Raw genomic sequence first — 17,344 nt, 5'->3', positions numbered from 1 at the left:
TGCAGATGCTGGAATCTGGTGCCCCGACATTCGCAAACCACTTGTCTTTCTGCAGATGAATCTCAACTAAACATCTTATCAAACTAGAGTTCAAAACACCTTCATTTTCATTCAGGTCTGGACCTTAGAGGCTCATGTAGATCTTGGTTATGTAAGGTCAATTCTTCGTGGACCCACTAGATGTTAGTAATTTTTCTTGTGCTACTTAATTGACTTTTGTGATAGTGTATGTGATCCTGTCACATGCCTCATTTCTGGAAAAGCCCATGTTGTGGAAAGGAAGATTAGGTATTAAATTTTAAGAATAAAAGCAGGTGCGGGAAAGATGAAGAATAAAAATTGCTGCTCTAATAAGGAAAAACTCACCAAAATCAAAAGTCAGAGGTTAAAGTTCCTGTATAGAAAATTGTAAGCTGCTATGATTATAATGAGATGGATTTACAAATGCAAGGGGAAAAAAAAGAAACCATGTGGTAGGAACATAAAAAGAGTAAGCCCAAGGGTACACAGCCAGGTCAAAGGTCCCTGTGTGCTGACATGCTGTTTCTGACAGTTGCTAATACCAAATCTTAGAGGTGCAGAGGAACAAACCAAGTGCATAGTCCTGCTGCCTCAGAGTATTCTTCTCTTCAGCCGTTTGTGACCCAGTGACTTTTAAAGCCAGATGTAACATCAGTTATTTCATCTTAGATGAGGAGAAAGTGTGATAAATGTGAGGATTGCTTGGATGTATAATCAATGTAAACCTTAAAAGAACAGTGTCCCACTCCATGGTTGTTTTTATTTATGGTAAAACATTAGATCTTCTGATTTCAATTTAAGGGATATTTGGCTCAAATGTCCATTTTGTGGTTTATGCCATTGAAACCGATCACTGCTTTGCAGGATCCCCTAGCAGTGTGAGATCTCATCCCTACAGCTGCATAATATTTACTGTCTCCTCTCTCCCCACTGTTTTTCTCTCTTTGAATGGCTAATGGCATCTGGTTATTAATCTTTACAGGGGTGGACATTTGAGCTGAAATAACTCACACCTTTACCACCTACTCTTTGTATTTCTTTTCATAAGCTTGGTATTCTTGAGCTATTTGTTTTCCTCTAGGAGGTTTTATATGACAATCCATATTGAGACAATTTTTTCTTTTTGTAGAAAAAGGCATTATCACCAAACTACTAAGCTTAGACAGTCAGAGTCACATGACATTCCTGGATTTAGTTTTCGGGGGGTTGTTTTTTTGCTTGTTTGTTTGTTTGCTGGTGTTTTATTTGTTAGTTTTATCTTGTTTGGGTTTACTTCTTTATTTATCCCTTTGAATAGGTACACATTTATTGTTATTATTGACAAGGAATGATTTCTGTGAGAGTGATCACACAGTCTTGCCTCTGATGACATACCTTGATAATATAATTTGTTAAGGGAAGATTGTAAGCGTGAACAGTGTGAATAACTGAAGGGAAATTGACGCTAGCAGAAAAAGTTGATATTGGTTAATGAAGTTCAGGATTTGGGAAGTCCTGTGTCTCTCATCACTTAATACTAGAAGAAGCAATCTTGTTTCAAGTAATTTTTAAACTTCTGTTATATGGGCTGATAGCTCCTGAAGTTCAATGTAGGTATCTCAACATAGTTATTAAAATGATAGGGCATAAAGTCTCCAGTCAGCAACTCAGTATACAGTAAGGATGCAGAAAAACACCTGCTTGCATCTTGGATATGAGAAAACCACAAAATTATATACTGTATATTACTAGTTTCTAGTGTTCCTATCTTAAATGAAGGAATGTAATACCTCACATGGTATGTAAAAGAGGACTGTCTCAAATTGCTGCAATAAGGTACATTTTTCACATGCTACAGAACTAGCCAATGGCATGCATTACTATTTAATGCTGAAGATAAGATCTGTGTTATATCCAGCAAATCAATATGCATAGATATAGAGATAAGAAGAGCTATAATTAGAAAGCACTGAAGAACAAGATTTGCAAGGGAAATAAAAATCTCATGAGCATGACATGAGATTTGGCAAAGATTTCACTAAGGAGGATGATCCTCTGCCCTTTGCAATGTCTTTTAACTTTTCTATGAAGTATTTTCAGCTCTTAAAATGCTGTATTCATGCTACAGGAATAATATTTTTGACTGAGAGGGGGAAAGTCTTATTAAAAGAAAAAGAAAGAGTTTTATGTAAAGAGAGAAAGTAAATGTGAAAAAGACAAGATCTCAGATGAGACTAATTTAAATAAAAATGTTATCTGTTACTTCTCAAGTGATAAGGAGGACAATATTATTACACAATTTATTTTCATTTGCACTTCATAAAAAAAATTAATCAGAGTAGAAACTTGTTAAAGTGTTTTCTAATATGGTTTAAGGTACATCAGTGTGAAGTCATCCTCAGTAAAAGAAACATCAGCTAAGGGCATAATTAGTCTTTTTTTATTGAGCTTTACTTACACTTTATAGATGCTTATTTCTTTGATACTGATAGAGAGCACCTTGATTTTTACTTTCTGATTGAAATGTATAGAAATTAACTTTTTTTTTTTTTTTCCCCTAAATGAATATGAATGTGGAGAACTATCCAGCTTGGTTGTGGGAGATTTTAATTCTTTTTTTCTTTTGCACACAATTCACATTTCCATAAAGGAATAAGACCTCAAAAGCTGTAAATAATTTTTCTTCCCATCATAAAAATCAGAGCACTTATTTAAGACCCTCCTATAGCATAGGAAAACATGATGGTTTCAGGCAAACCTATATCCTGTAGACTGCACTGATTTTTTCTACACCAACTGAACTTTCAGTCATCCACTTTTCTGGAAATGCTGAAACAGGGGCTTCTGAAATGGCATTAAGCAGCTATAAGTTAAGTTATAAACCTACATGACTGTAGCATAAGTTTAGAAATCTAGTTTATACATAGTTACAAAGAGGAATTTTAGATTATATACATGTTTTAAGCAGGAGCTGAATCTCCTTGACTGTGATAACCTTCCCCCTTCTAATTAGTTTAAATATTATTTGAGCTATATATTTCCATAAAATCTTTGAGTAACTTTTTTGCTTTGTGTATGTGTATGCTTTCCTTTTTATTACACTGATTTTTCAAGTTCACACAAAAACACTTCTGAAATTTGTCATCATCTTGTTATGAAATGAACATAATATTATAAAACAAGGTCAGCAGCACTTAAAAATTCTACACTGACTTGAATATAACCACTGCAATACCTACATATCCATATCTAATTGTATAATATTATGCAGATGACTGCTCAGGAAAATGTGCTGTATGAAGCATATTTATCCCTGTACTGCTAGACTACTTTTCTATATTGCTGCAAATGAATTTTGCTGACAATGAGGTGTCTTTAGCATGTCCTTAATTAGTTCTTAACAAAGAAATGCCGTAGCAAAGATGCTAAAAAATGTCATTTTCTGTAAAAAAAAATAAGAAGAAAAAACGATAAAAATTTGATATTGTAAAAGTGTCAGTAGAGAAAATTTTATCCAGATCCATTGGAGTGTAAATAAATGAAAAAAAAAAATTGTTTCATTGGCTTATTGTTAAAGAGAAGTACTCAGATAAGTACCTTTTTTCACCATGGCATTCTGTCCCTGGTACATAAGTAGAACTTAGAACAAGAAATACTCGGCCTATCTGAGGGCCAAGCCACACTGCTATAGTGTAGAGCAATATTACAGACACCTAACAAGGATGTGGACAAAACAGAGTGCAAAGCCTGGAAATGATAGCTCCAGCCCCAGAAGCATAACAGATATACTATTTCCATTTGTGCACCTCACTTACTTGAGAGGTGCAGTGATCCAAGGGCACCTCTATATGATTTAGACATATTGTGAATATTATTCTGAACTGAATCTGGAGAACAGGTTTAAGTGATTTTTCAGCCTCTCAGCTTCTCCATCTGTTGAAACTGTGATCTTGATATTTATATATGACTCAAAAGATGTTGAGAGACCTAGATCACTGAAGTGTAAAATACTTTAAGAACTGTAGATAAGGTTACTGTATAATTTTACAGTAATTCCAGGGAAAATGGATTTACTATTATAAGGTCTTAAAATAGTGAGGCAAACAAAGGTAGGCGTATGAAAGCTGTTTTTATATTATTAGACAAATTGTTTTAAAAAATAATTTGAAAGCATCCATGTTTTGACAGTTAAGGTCACTTCTACTTTAATTAAAAATATTTGCAGACAGTTAAAATGTTCAAGGCAATATTCAACTCCATTTAGATGTTTCCAGCTCTTCAGATTTACTATCTATATTTTCACAGTAGTTAGGACATTTGTAATAATCACATTGTATCACAATTCAGCATCTTTGCATGGAAAACTCATGGGAAGAGTGTTTTAGTGTTTTGAAACTGTATGAAAAGAGCACCATTGACATAACAGTTCAGGATAGCTTTTTCATGGAAAGTGAAAAGACTCACCTACAATTTTTAAGTGATGTCTTTGGGGACCTGTTAATATTCACTGTGAAAATAGTCAAAGCAGATTGGAAAACCATATAGGAGTGAAGGGAACAAAGCCTAGGAAGAAGTGACACCTTTGAGTGGATAAGTGTATGGTTTCAGACTGTTTCTGACTGAGATGGATCAACCAGCAGGAGAGGTGACAATCCATGACTGCTCAGAAATGCAGGATTGTGCAGACACAGAGACATTAGGTATTGGCATCAATCAAGAACACAAACCATTATGAATGCTGGAGTTAAGCACTCTGACATTGCACAAATGTGTTATGAGTAGAAGAATCAGGCAGGTCATTGCACTCAGTCCCCCACAATCAGCAAAAATTTTTAGTTCAGGTAAATCTAGAGAACTTTTTCATTTTCTTAAGATCAGACACCTCTCTTGAGACCCTTGCTGTTCTATGACTAGTTTTTTGTGTCTCTCAGCTACTAATTTTCAGTGAAGGGTTGCTTTTATTCTGAATAGTTCCCTAGCCTAGACAGAGGTTACCTATGGCTACTGTATTGATAAAAGGCATGGATGTAGCCAGAAAGACACCCTATCATAAAACCTATTTTCCTGAAAATTAATCCTTTAAGAGAGGTGATGGAACCTCTGACATTTGAGATATTTAAAACTGCACTGAACAACATACAAAGCAGAATATTCAAAAGAGCAGTACTATCCTAATAGATAAAGTGAGCAAGTGATCTTTTACATCTCTTTAACCTTCACTGCCATCTGAGAGATTTTTAAAATAAAATTCTGTACTTCCAGGTTCCAGTTGAAAGAAATATTGTATTGGAAAAGATCTCTTGTATTACTGAATCTAGTTTCCTGCTCCCACAGGCAACAAAGTGAAACCCATCAATTGCTCCCTATCACAGGATAAATGTTAACACATCTGGGAAGGAGACTTGTCAAATTTCTATCTTGCCTGAGACTAGTGGTGTTTATACAAGAAATCCTTTAGAATAAGTTTGTCAAAACAACCTAACAAGTTTTGGATCTTGGAAACATTCACAAAAACCTTCATATAGTATCACTGTTCATTAGTGCCTACCTCTACTATGCTGTATGAAGGAAGCAATAATATGGCTGGAAAAATATAGATCATAGATTCTGCTGAGATTTCACCATCCAAATTTCATCCACGGCAACAGCAACCATGATTGGGTAACTATAGGTAAATAGCTTAAGTTCATGGAAGAACACATATTTTCTTTCACACATGAAAGATACTGAGCAGCACTTTAAAAGGGTAACCAGATCATTGAATTCTCTGCACTTGCTGAGAGTGACCTTCCTAAGGAGATGCAGGTACATAACTCTCAGGGAGCATATCAGCACAATATCACTAAATACTCAAACCTGAATGGTTATGCTGGTTGTTTTAAATGTAGATATTATTATAACTTCTTATTTTTTTTCCAATTTAAAGAACCAAAACACACACTTTGAAATCAAGAGAATGATGAGACAGAATTTAAGCCCATGCTGCCTGCTCTTTTCTCACAGCCAGTTAGGGGCCCCAGTGGGTCTCAAACAAAAATCAAATGCTTGCTGCTTAATCTTGAATTTTGATCTCTCTACAGGCATACAAGGAGATAGGAAAAACCCAAGCAATCCATAATGTCATAAAGGAGACTATTATATGCAAGAAATCTGCATATTTCTTGTATCTTGTAAGCTAAATAGTACTTCCTACTTATTTAAATAAAAAGTTTTTGACATTATTACTTTCATTAAATCTGAATATTTTTCCACAAGAAAACCAATTTTAATTCATAAGACTGTAGTAAAACTAGAAAACTTTATTGATTCCATCATTTTTCTTGCTTACTAAGGCCTCTCTAGAAGTCAGTCTATAGTGGTAAAATGAATACTACCATTGACACCAAGTTAATATTTCAATGGTATCTAAAGATAATGGCTATAAAAACAATATTCCATGTATGTTGTTTGTTTTCTTCTTTCTATGTTCTTAGCATCACATGTTCAAGCCAAAAAGTTGCCATTGTGGTTTTGTTGCCATTGTACGTTGTTCATGTTCAATACACTGACTCAAAAAAGCTTTTTTACTTTTGTTCTGGCAGCCCCAGTACATGGAAATATCTGCCACGCTATAATTCATTCCATATCTCAAAATTCATATGCATTTTTTTTACAAAATAAAGCACTATTTATTCTAATTTACTTGAAATCAAAATAATGAGTAAACGTCAGTTGTGAAACATTTCAGTTTGACTGTGACCTAAGTCACAGAACAAATCAAGAAATATTTTAGTCCAAGTCTGACACTGTGACACTTAAAAAAACCCCAAGAAAATAGCTTGGTGTAATTGAGCTGGAAGTGTCTGAAAGAGAATACAGTAACTTCAGTCATGTACTTTTATATTTTCTGATAAAAATACCTTATTGAGAAAATCTAGCTTGAAACACATTTACTGTTTCACTTGGTGAAGTTATAGGATGAATAAATATGTTTTGGATTCTTTTTTAATAACTTCTCCTTATTTTTGTATGGCCTTTTTTTTCTTATTTTTCTTTCACACTGTACTTATTATTCCTATTTCCACCAGAGCCAAAGGCAACAGATATTCATTAATTAGTTATTACACTCATTAAAAAATAATGTCTCCTAAGCACATACATTTTGACAGATTTCCTTGTACACTCAACTCATCATTATGGGATCATTTATGTCCTATGAATTTTTGAATCTGCCCTGGGTGATTCTATCAGCAGATTTAGTTTGTGATACAGCTCCATAGGATAGAATTACTATGAATCAAATGAAAAAAATTGAAGTGTTAAAATATATTGGGTTCCAAAACCTGTTGAAAATATTGTATGGATTTAACACACAGTTAGGCGTTAAATGGTGTAAAAAATACCTCCATAATAATCTGGTTACTTTTTAGTACCTCATTATTGTCACACAGGACACTAGGCTAAACAATGAAGAAATACAATGCCTAATAGATTTCAGAAAGATTTTCAATCCATTTTTTCTTGCTACAGTTAGTGATGGTATTATTTTAACCAATACCACAAATTACTGAAAATAACATGAGAAACATGGATATTGAAAAGATGTATAAAGAGACAAGGAGCATATGTTTAATTCTTTATCCCTTAACCGGACTGTAGTTCAGAAGTGAGATCATAATCTCTGAAACTTTTTTATTCTTAAAACTGCATCCAAACAGAGCACACAATCACTGAGAAATGCAGCCAATAAGGCAGGTTTTTTAAGATTAATTTTAAAGCTTATTTTGGATAAGAAGATGCAGGTGGGACTTACTGTATGTCTTTGGGATGTTTATCTTTTGCAGAGATTAAAAGAAAAAAAAATCTAGCCTGTTTACTGATTCTTCAAAACTTGACAAAAAGTATTCAGAAGAAGGATTTACTATACATTTTAGTGAGACAAGGCTGAAGCAATTTGGGATTTTTGGAAAGCAAACCTATTTCTTTTGGTAACCTACAAGATGTGTCTTGTAGGTTGTTTCATTTGTGTGGAAGGTAGTGTGGGGAGAGAAGGGAATGGTCTTGTCCTACTAGTGCCTTGATTTTTTAAGTTCCCATAGTCGTCTATTTATTTGTGCAGTTTTCTTTCTGCTGTTCTTTATATGAAGAAAATAATCAAAGAAATTATAGAGAGACTGTCAAAGTTTTTTATCACTTTTCAAGCAAATAGACAACAGTTTTATTGTCTTTTTGTGCATTATTCCATCACTGTGAATCAGCTTTCCTAAAAGGTGATTATAATGACATTTCTATGAAATTACTTTAAAATTATGATTGATATTTTATGACCAGCATAAATCAAAACAGTATTCTGTGAGGCCAACTAGTTATTTTCTTTGCTTGATTGCTTAATTTGTATAGAAAGCACAATTTCATAAAGAAATTCAAAGTTGCATTATGTGTGCATACTGGAATGTGAAGAAAATGTAGAGTGCAAAATTAAGTATAAAGAGAGCAGATAAGAATAAAACTAGTGAATTTAAATAAAACCATGTCAAGTCTTGGCGATTGCTGGTGTGTTCTTGCCACATCAGGGCTTCTGAAGAACATCAGTAGAACTAGAATAATCAAATAATACCCCTGATATTTATGCTCAATTCAAAGACACCATGTAAGTAACTTCTTAGTTGTACCACTTTATTTATTTGTGTTTCATCTTTATAGCTTGAATTTTTAGGCAATTTTGACAATTTTATTGAATGAAATACTTAAACTCTCATGTTTGTCTTGAATGATTCTTGTTCAAGAACACCTACCTGAGTCTGAGGAAGGGAGTAAATACCCTTTCAAGGTGCTTAGAGTAGAGGAACCTCAGCTATGGTATTCAGGTGCCTGAGTCATTTCTAGAATCTAACACTTCCTTGCCTGTGAAGGGTCTGGTGTCAGCAGTGAAACCAGACACAGTGCAGGAGAATTTTATGCAAGACCACACAGCACCACACAAAACCTCTTGATCTACCTTGCCCCTGCTCCAAGGTTGTGTTCATTCAAGGCTGCAAAACAGAACCTCTGAATTATGTCAGAATGATTTGCAGCTGGCAGAGAGGCACGATCATTGCTGGCTGGAGGCACCAAATGAATTTTCACTTCTGCCAAAGTATACATTACACTGAGAAACTAAAAACTCAGTACACTAGATCGGTGCATATTTGATGCCCTTTTCTTTAGTTCTCAAGTGAATAGTTTATAAACACATAACAGAAATATATTTTTGGGTTCAAAATTTAGCATTCAGCATTTGGTTTGAAAAAAACCAAACACAGCTAAAAGGTTGAACTGAGTGGATTTGGTGTGCAGAGATTGTAATTATTCAGCAAATCACCTGGGACATAAAGTCTGAATTGTCATTTCTAGTGGGGATTCAAGAAATTTTCTGGATGGGCTAGGAAGCCAGAAATACAAAGACAGAGATCTGAAGCTGCAGTTCTGTATACAAGCTTAAGAAAAAGAAATCATATTTCATATTCCTTTTCCTGTGCCATTGCATTAAAACTTGTAATAGCCTGATATAATCATAGGTAGTGCCTGACAGTTAAACACACAGAGGGGTGTATAAAAAAAATAATCTGTGTTTTTGAACTCAGGTCTTAGCTATGTGTATAAAATAAAAAGAATATTCCATAGTTCTGTTGTGATCCATGACAGTAGCTCAGCTATTTTTGCTAATAGCAATAAATGTCTGTAAGGCTTCCACAAATATTTAGATAGAAGCATGAATCCTCATGAGGAAAGAGTCAAACCCCTGCCTTAAACATAATTTTGGCTTGCTTTTTGGTGCTTTCCCAGCTACTGGGTTTAATGTTTGTCTTCATTACTGTACCTGAAAACAAGAGCTGGCTTCATTTGTAACTGCTCACCCTGTAATGGAAATGTTAATAAAATGCTGAACTGCAGAAAGGGCCTGGTAGTAGACATTCTAAACTGATGACAAGAGGAAGTGTGTAGAGACTGGGAATCCAGCATTCTTAAACAAAAATCATAGGGGTGAAATTTTGACCCCTATGAACAGAAAAGTTCTAGGAACTTCAATGAAAACAGGATTCATGGTAAATTTTAGAAAGTAGGTACCCAAGATTAAAAGTGCCCAAACTAAGAGGTCCCTTTGGAAAACCAGCATTTGAATGACATACTAGAATTCACACAAGGAGTCACTGTCAGAACTGAGATGAACTCATGATTTCCTGGCTCTTACTGATTGAAATTACTTCTTAGAACTGGCTAGCATAGCAATAAAAGCAAATTTTGCACTACAATAATTTTTGATACTGTGTTCAACTTTATAAAAGATATTCCTTGGGGGTGAAATTAATGAGCAACACATAAAGACTGGTTATTCACACCTTATGCAGCTGCACTTACAAGAGGATTGGGAAAGGTGAAATCCAGCCTCAATATAAGGCCATGATATGCTGTGCCTAAAATTCAGGGGGTTGTGGCTTTCATTTAATCTTAGAGGCTGGCATAATACCTGCTGAATTTCTGTGTGTTCTTCATAAGGATTCCAAGTGACTTGATCTTGATCTGACATTTGCAGCTCTTTTCCAAGCCTATTCCTAAATGCTTTGCCACAACTCATTTTGATGCATAATCAGGCCTTCTTCCCCAGCTTTCATAAAGAAGGAATACATTCCTTCTTCTCATAAATACTTTATCAACAGTTTCTGTGTAGGATTTACTTATTGCACTTCTGTGAGGTAAATGAATTCAGGGAAATGATGGGAAAACCCACAGAAAACAGTTTAAAGAGATTCCTCTGGCATTATCTATGTTGTATAGATAATAACAGGCTTTCATACTGTGTGTATCCTATCACTGGCAGACCAACCATCAGCATACGTAAGGCTTATCAAGTTAAATGTGAGCTGTGGAGAACAATCAACTATGAAGGAAGAGTAGCATACAGACGTGGTTACCTGCTCTGTTTTTGCAATGCACGTTCCATGTTTCACTTTAGACAGACTGACTGAATTTTTAGCAAAGAAATAGAAAAAAAAAAAAAGGTACACTGTAAGAATCTGTGTTGAGATGGGGATAGGAATCAAATGAGACCAAGTGTGTCCTTCTCTTTGGTTATTCCCTTTCCACCATGCAGATGAAGAGATATAGTACATGAAAAGTTGTAATATCCATGATTCTCAAATTATTTGAAAGAATTTTGTTAATTAGCATTAATTTTTCAAATGTTCCCATCTTTCTTATGAAAGACGCACAAAATTCTATTAGTCAGGAGTCTTCTGTGGTCTAATTACTAATTTTATTACGTCAAAATTTCTTCTAGAAGTCAATAGGATTTGGACTTCAGAAAGACTGAAAATTAATTACAGAGCTTGGCAGTACACTGGAATCACTGGATTGTATACTCACTGAGGTGAAATAGCACTAGTAAAAACCTGCTTTAAATTTAAATTTTGCTATGCTAGTTTCGAATGAAGTACTCTCTTACTCAGAAGTCACATTTTGAGTGCATTTCTAAGTAGTCTTCGCTGATGATATTTGTGCCATGCTTCCTGTGTGGTGAGATAGCATTTACAGCATATCTAAATGATATTTTGCAGTTAGCTCAATGTCATATATACAGGGATACTCCCTTTCTAAGACCAGGCTAAATATTTGTGTTAGCCCATCTCCAGCACTACTACAACACTTCAGTACTATAGTAATTACAGTAACTTGCAGTAGAAGAATAGTTTGGAATGGAGAGCAGAATGCGATCATGTCAGCAGACCAGCGTAGGCATGCCCAGAGGTGTTAATTAGGGTGGGAGAGCCTATCTTCTTAATGCTGTAGGTGAAGATAAGGAAATATTTTTAATGGAGGAAGCTGAGAGTCCCAAGCTTGTCAGAACTATACAGAATGTTATTAATAGGAAAATAGTTTTAATGTATTGGTCTTGAAGAGAATTGCACCATATTTTCTTATTATCCTACTTACAGACTCCTTAGGTGAACTCCTAAAAATACCTAAGGTAATACAAACGTCCTCTGAGTGTTGTTTGATTCCAAAGAAAGACACCTTGATGATGACAGATTTAGAAATATAGTTCTAGAAAAATATTTGCTTCAACTCACAAATGGGGGTGGCTTTTTCAAAAATCCCTCTTGGATTACCCCACCTACTGCCTTTAATAGTAGACTCTTAGGGTAATGTAAAAAAGACAAACTATTTAGGACTTCCAATTTTAACCACATTGCAAAATAATCACTGTTCAGTTAAGCATGTATCCTCATTGCTTTATTAGAAAGATTAATTTGTGTTTTCTGTGTATTTCCATGACTGATTTGTAGCAAACATAAACAACTCTCCTCAAAAGTTGTTAGTTTAAGGTAGCCTTTTAAAAATCACCAAAATAAAATAGACCATCAGACCAAAAAATGAAATCCTTGAAAACCTAGAAAAGAGCTCCTTGAAGAGATGATTCAGGCTTTTTCTAAATGTCAACTTCTATAAAAAACAGGTGAAATAATTTTCCTTCCTTTTTGACCATTCTTTTGTAGTACATATCCATTTAAGTTTTTTTCAACAGGTATATTCAGCTTTGGACCACCAAAGCTATTTTGCAGTAACTGAATTTCATTTTTACCATGTCAGTTACTAATTTTCTCTCTTGTTTATCTGGTTTTCTTTATGCACAGCTTTGGAAGAAAGATTTCTACAAGTGGCATGGAAATGCATATGTTATTTGGCTCACCAAGAAGAAACAGTAGGAATTACATACATAATTTCTTGTTTTCACAGGAGAAGGACAACTCTTTCAAGAGGTTACTATACAATGTGACCTTTTTGCGTCTCACAAGTTTTCAATTAGATTTTGACTCTGAGAAGATCTTAAAAGAGAATTATTGATAAAAAAAGGTTTTATAAGCAGAGAAATAAGGTTGAGGTCTCACATGGTCCCACATTCAAAGGTTTTATTCATGTAAGTGCATGAAGAAAATAGATTTGAAAGTGTTTGAGACTGAAAAACAGAGAACAATTGTCTAATGGTGTTGTAGTTTTATTTATTTATGGATTATATTGATTTTTTTGTCATCAGCTATGAAACAAACCATGCTCCTGAATCAGCTTCCTCAGCAATAACATGTGCAAAATAACACTCACGTTGAAGTAAGTATTCCCAACAAAGAGAGTTCTTGTAGCATACTCTATTTCTATTAGCCACATTTCAGAGATGACTACGTATTATATTTCTCCTGACAGTGAAAATTGTCTAATGGTAATAGTCCAAGCTATTAAAAAGAAGTAGAATATGAATGCTTTCTTTCCTTCCTTGCCTTCCTAGAAGACAGAAAAGGAGACTCGACAGAGAAAATATCTCAAGTTGTTGCGATCCAATCTTATTTTTGCTGACTGTAAAGATTTCTACCTTCTGAAAAGTCAATTGGACTTGACAGAGTACAAGTATGAAACAGATTTAGATTTCAGATTATAAATTCTCTTTGTAAGGGTTCCAGTGTACAAATTTCACAAATGGACCTACATCACAGCTGAGACTGTTACAGCACTGATGATATTCTGAACAGCTGCAAGTCCAGTGGGTTGTTATTTTTATTTATAACATACCTGTACAACTTGATGGCTTTGGACCTAAAATATCTGCAATTATAACTTGCTGATTCCCATATTAATCTAATACAGTAATACTGGCCATCCTTTTCTGCATATTCATTTTTGTGGGTGTGTATTTATCTATTATTCTAAGTGTTTCCTAGTTTACTGTGTTTTCCAAAGTACTCTCTGGTTTCTGCAGAAGTTCTGTGTTGCTTGGACAGCTGTCATGTCATGCCCAAGCAGACTCAATAATATAAATGCAGAAGATTGTTTATAGGCATCTCTTAAAGGTTTGAAATCTTACATGGTTGCTCTTTATGTAAGAATTTGGGCTGTTCTAAAGAAGTGCCTTGTAGATGATTATTACTAGTCAAAACTACCACACTGGTAAATAAGTTTATTCCTGTTTTAAGTTTGAATTTACTGAGGTTAACCAAGTACATGTTTATGCTCTGTGGTGCAAAAAAACCTTTAACATTCCAAAACATGCATTTTCATTCCAAAACATGACTGTTTGCCCATACGGCTTCAAAATTAATATTTGAATTTATGAATCAGAAACATTTTAAACAAAACTATTATTCTTTTTACATCCTTTTGCTAAAGAGGTTTTCTTTGCAATTTTGTTTTTCTTTATATAAAGAAGAATTAGATATGACAGGGAATCTATAAAAAGAATATGCCATTTATCATGATAGACTATCTTTTATCAAAACAAATGTTGATATCCTGTCTTATAAAAGTCTATCCATTATTATCAGACATTATGAATACACTAAATTTAGTGTATTTCCAATTAAATAGAAACCTTATGGTATTTAAAATAAAAACTCCAAGATCTTTAGTGACTTTTTCAGATAAAATTGAATATTTTTCATTGCAGTCAGGCTCAACAGGATAAGCAATTGTTCTTTGCCTTTTGTGTTGCTACTCTTCAAATGCTTACACAAGGTAATCATATATCCATGGTTGTTATTTATCTAAGGTTATCATATACCCACCGTTATTTGTTTAGATGGCACAAGCCCAACTTCAGTTCTTTTTTAGTTGTTTTCTTTAGTCATAAGCCTGCTTTCTCATCATCTTACTCATTCTTTATGCTCTACTCTTGGTTGTTTCTAATTTTTTTCTTATTCTTTAGGAAAGCTAAAATGGAACAAAGCATGAAAGCTACAATTTAACAGAAGTGTATAGAAATGGACTACAAACTTTCAGATATGTAATCAGAATGAGACAAAGATACCTCTTGCCAACATTCAGGATTCCAGTGCATTACAGAAAATTATGTGAAAACCTAGCCTTCTGATTTACTGCATGTATGTCCTTTACTGAGTTTAATAAAAGAATCTCCTTTAGTCATTAATGCCATGCAGCCTAATACGGAACATATAATGTCCTTGATCCATTGCTGCAAGGTCTGGCAGAAGATTAAAATGTTTCATGCAAGTGTCAAGGTGCCTACGAAAATATGACAGCTTGCCCAGTAAGTTGTAGGATAAAATGGGGTAACTGTTGTTAGCCTACTCTGAGTACAGTTGTTCTTAATTATGCCCAGAAATAAATCCTGCTACTTTTCAACTGAATGTAGACTATATAATAATAGAAAGCTGGAAAAATGAATTTTCAGAGTTTCACTGGGCTAGGACCTGAGTGCAAATAGGTGTAGCTTCATTTGATAAAGTCTGGTAAACTGAGAGTCTGACCCATATGTGGATATTTCAAACAGATAAGCAAAAAATAGCTTGAATATTGGATGTCTTTTAGAAATTCCTAAAAGGTGGCATTTGGGGTTACATTCGATTTCTGAACTTAATTTATAAAGTATGTTAACTAACGAAGGATTGTTTGGACAGAATGAGTATGGAAGGATGGTATTTATTCCTTTATTAAAGGTCAGCTGCGGGCAAGCAGGTTTCCTACTCCTGCAAATAGTATTCAGGTGAGGATTAGGTAGTTCTTGGAAAAGAAGTGCCAAGAATCAAATTCCAAAGTGGATCATAGGAACATTTTTCTCAGATCACAGACACAAAAGAAAATTCAAGTGTTTGTGCTCAACTACAGAAATGCGATCCTGGAAGGAGTCAGGTCTATGTCCAGAAATGAGGTGGTAACTAGAGATGGTGGACACTAACTTTGTGTTGATCTGTTAAATTTACATTAATTTTAATGAATATTTGTGGCTGTTCAGATCCATGGCTTTGTGGGGAGCAAATTATATATATAGATAGCAGCCCTTCCATATCAGATGTGTATTTCATTCACATCCTGCTCACTGTGAAATGTAGAACACATCAGCAAGTGAAAAATGTACTGCTGAGGAAATGGGGACATAGATGAAGAGGGACTGGGGAATAGCATTAATAGATTTAGCATGGGAAATATAAAATAATATGTTTATTATGCAGCAATATTCATTCCATTGTCTCAGTTTAATTTTAGTGTGGACAATTGTTCAAACCTCTGGCATGTCAAGCAGAGAAGAATAGCCGAACAGCATTTGTGGTTTCAGTGCCACAATCCATATTTCCTATGTTTTATTTCCTATCTCTTGTTTTTCACAGTCAATTTGTGTTTAAAACATCCTTGCACTCTGCCCCAGGGACAGATGCACTTCAGAAATTCCTTCCTTCATGCATAACTACCTACCTAGTTCAAAACCCTGTCTGCAGTCATGGACATTATATATGACAGAGAAAAATAAATAATCTCCACTTATTAAATGGTTCGCAAGCATTGTAAAGCATTTAAAGTGCACATCGGAAATGTCTGCACTTAGGGAGTCCAAGACTGATACTGCCTTATTTTTCTTTCCAAGGAGGTACTCATTGTCTGCAAAGCTTACTAGCTTAGTAGGCCTCTTGTTTTTTCCTGTTTGGGAACTCCTTCCCTACACAGGAATCATGAACCATTTTATCAGAAGCTCCTCCTTGAACTTTTCTGTTAATTATTACTTTACATACCACAGTATGGTATGTAAATACCATGAGAGTGGTATTTTTGAAGCACACTTCACCTTTAAAATTTTACTCATCATTTTCTAAAGCCGGATCACATATGACAGAAACTGGCAAACTACTTTCTGCTATTATTTCTGTTGGGTTAAGAGACAAGGGTCCTGGTAAGAAGCAACGTGCAAACAAGAAGTAGAAAGTCTTGTTTTAAAGACTTGACAGGCACATATATATTTTCAACAACAACCACCAAAAAGTCGTGTTACTTAACACACAACTTCACTCAAAATTCAGGATTTGTCTCAACTTTTTTGCAAATGTTTTCTGCACCTTTCCTAGTGAATGTTGCCACTGCTGAGTACTATAGCACCGGGTTCCTTTGGTGGTTTATATACTATGCCAAAAATACGTTTTATTGCTTTGCTTCTTAATTTCACTGGCAGGTTCTTGCACTAAAAGAGAAATCATCAGGACTGTTTAGTAAAAATCCTGAGATGAGCTTCAGTAATATCTACCCTGGCTGGAGAAACAGCCTAATTTGAGACAATTTGGGTCAATGTGTTGAAAAGATTTTTTCACTGGAATACTACTGATGTCAAACTCCTCGTATCTTCTTCCTCTTTCTCTTTCTCTCACCTCTCTCACACACATTTAAAATTTGATCTTTATCTCTTTCCATTTATTCAGACTACCATTTTATGTAGAAAATAGACAAACATTCTTTAAATTTTTCTAAATTTGAAGCTCAGATTATATGATGACGTAGTGAAGTCTGCCATTTATGTATTACAAGAGAAAAAACTATATTTATTTTGGGATTTGCCTTT

General features: G+C 34.5%; 1 long non-coding RNA gene across 1 annotated transcript in view; it reads left to right on the top strand.

Annotated features, from left to right (window-relative positions):
- The window catches only part of LOC138110845 (uncharacterized), a 32,006-nt gene that overhangs the window by 8,465 nt on the left and 6,197 nt on the right, over window positions 1–17,344 (top strand). Inside the window, exon 2 of the long non-coding RNA XR_011151107.1 lies at window positions 12,651–12,776. This is a non-coding gene — a long non-coding RNA (uncharacterized lncRNA). The remainder of the gene's footprint in view (window positions 1–12,650; window positions 12,777–17,344) is intronic.

This window comes from Aphelocoma coerulescens, chromosome 5 (genome assembly GCF_041296385.1).
Source record: "Aphelocoma coerulescens isolate FSJ_1873_10779 chromosome 5, UR_Acoe_1.0, whole genome shotgun sequence".
NCBI lineage: Eukaryota > Metazoa > Chordata > Aves > Passeriformes > Corvidae > Aphelocoma > Aphelocoma coerulescens.
This window is presented reverse-complemented; position numbering and strand designations above follow the sequence as displayed.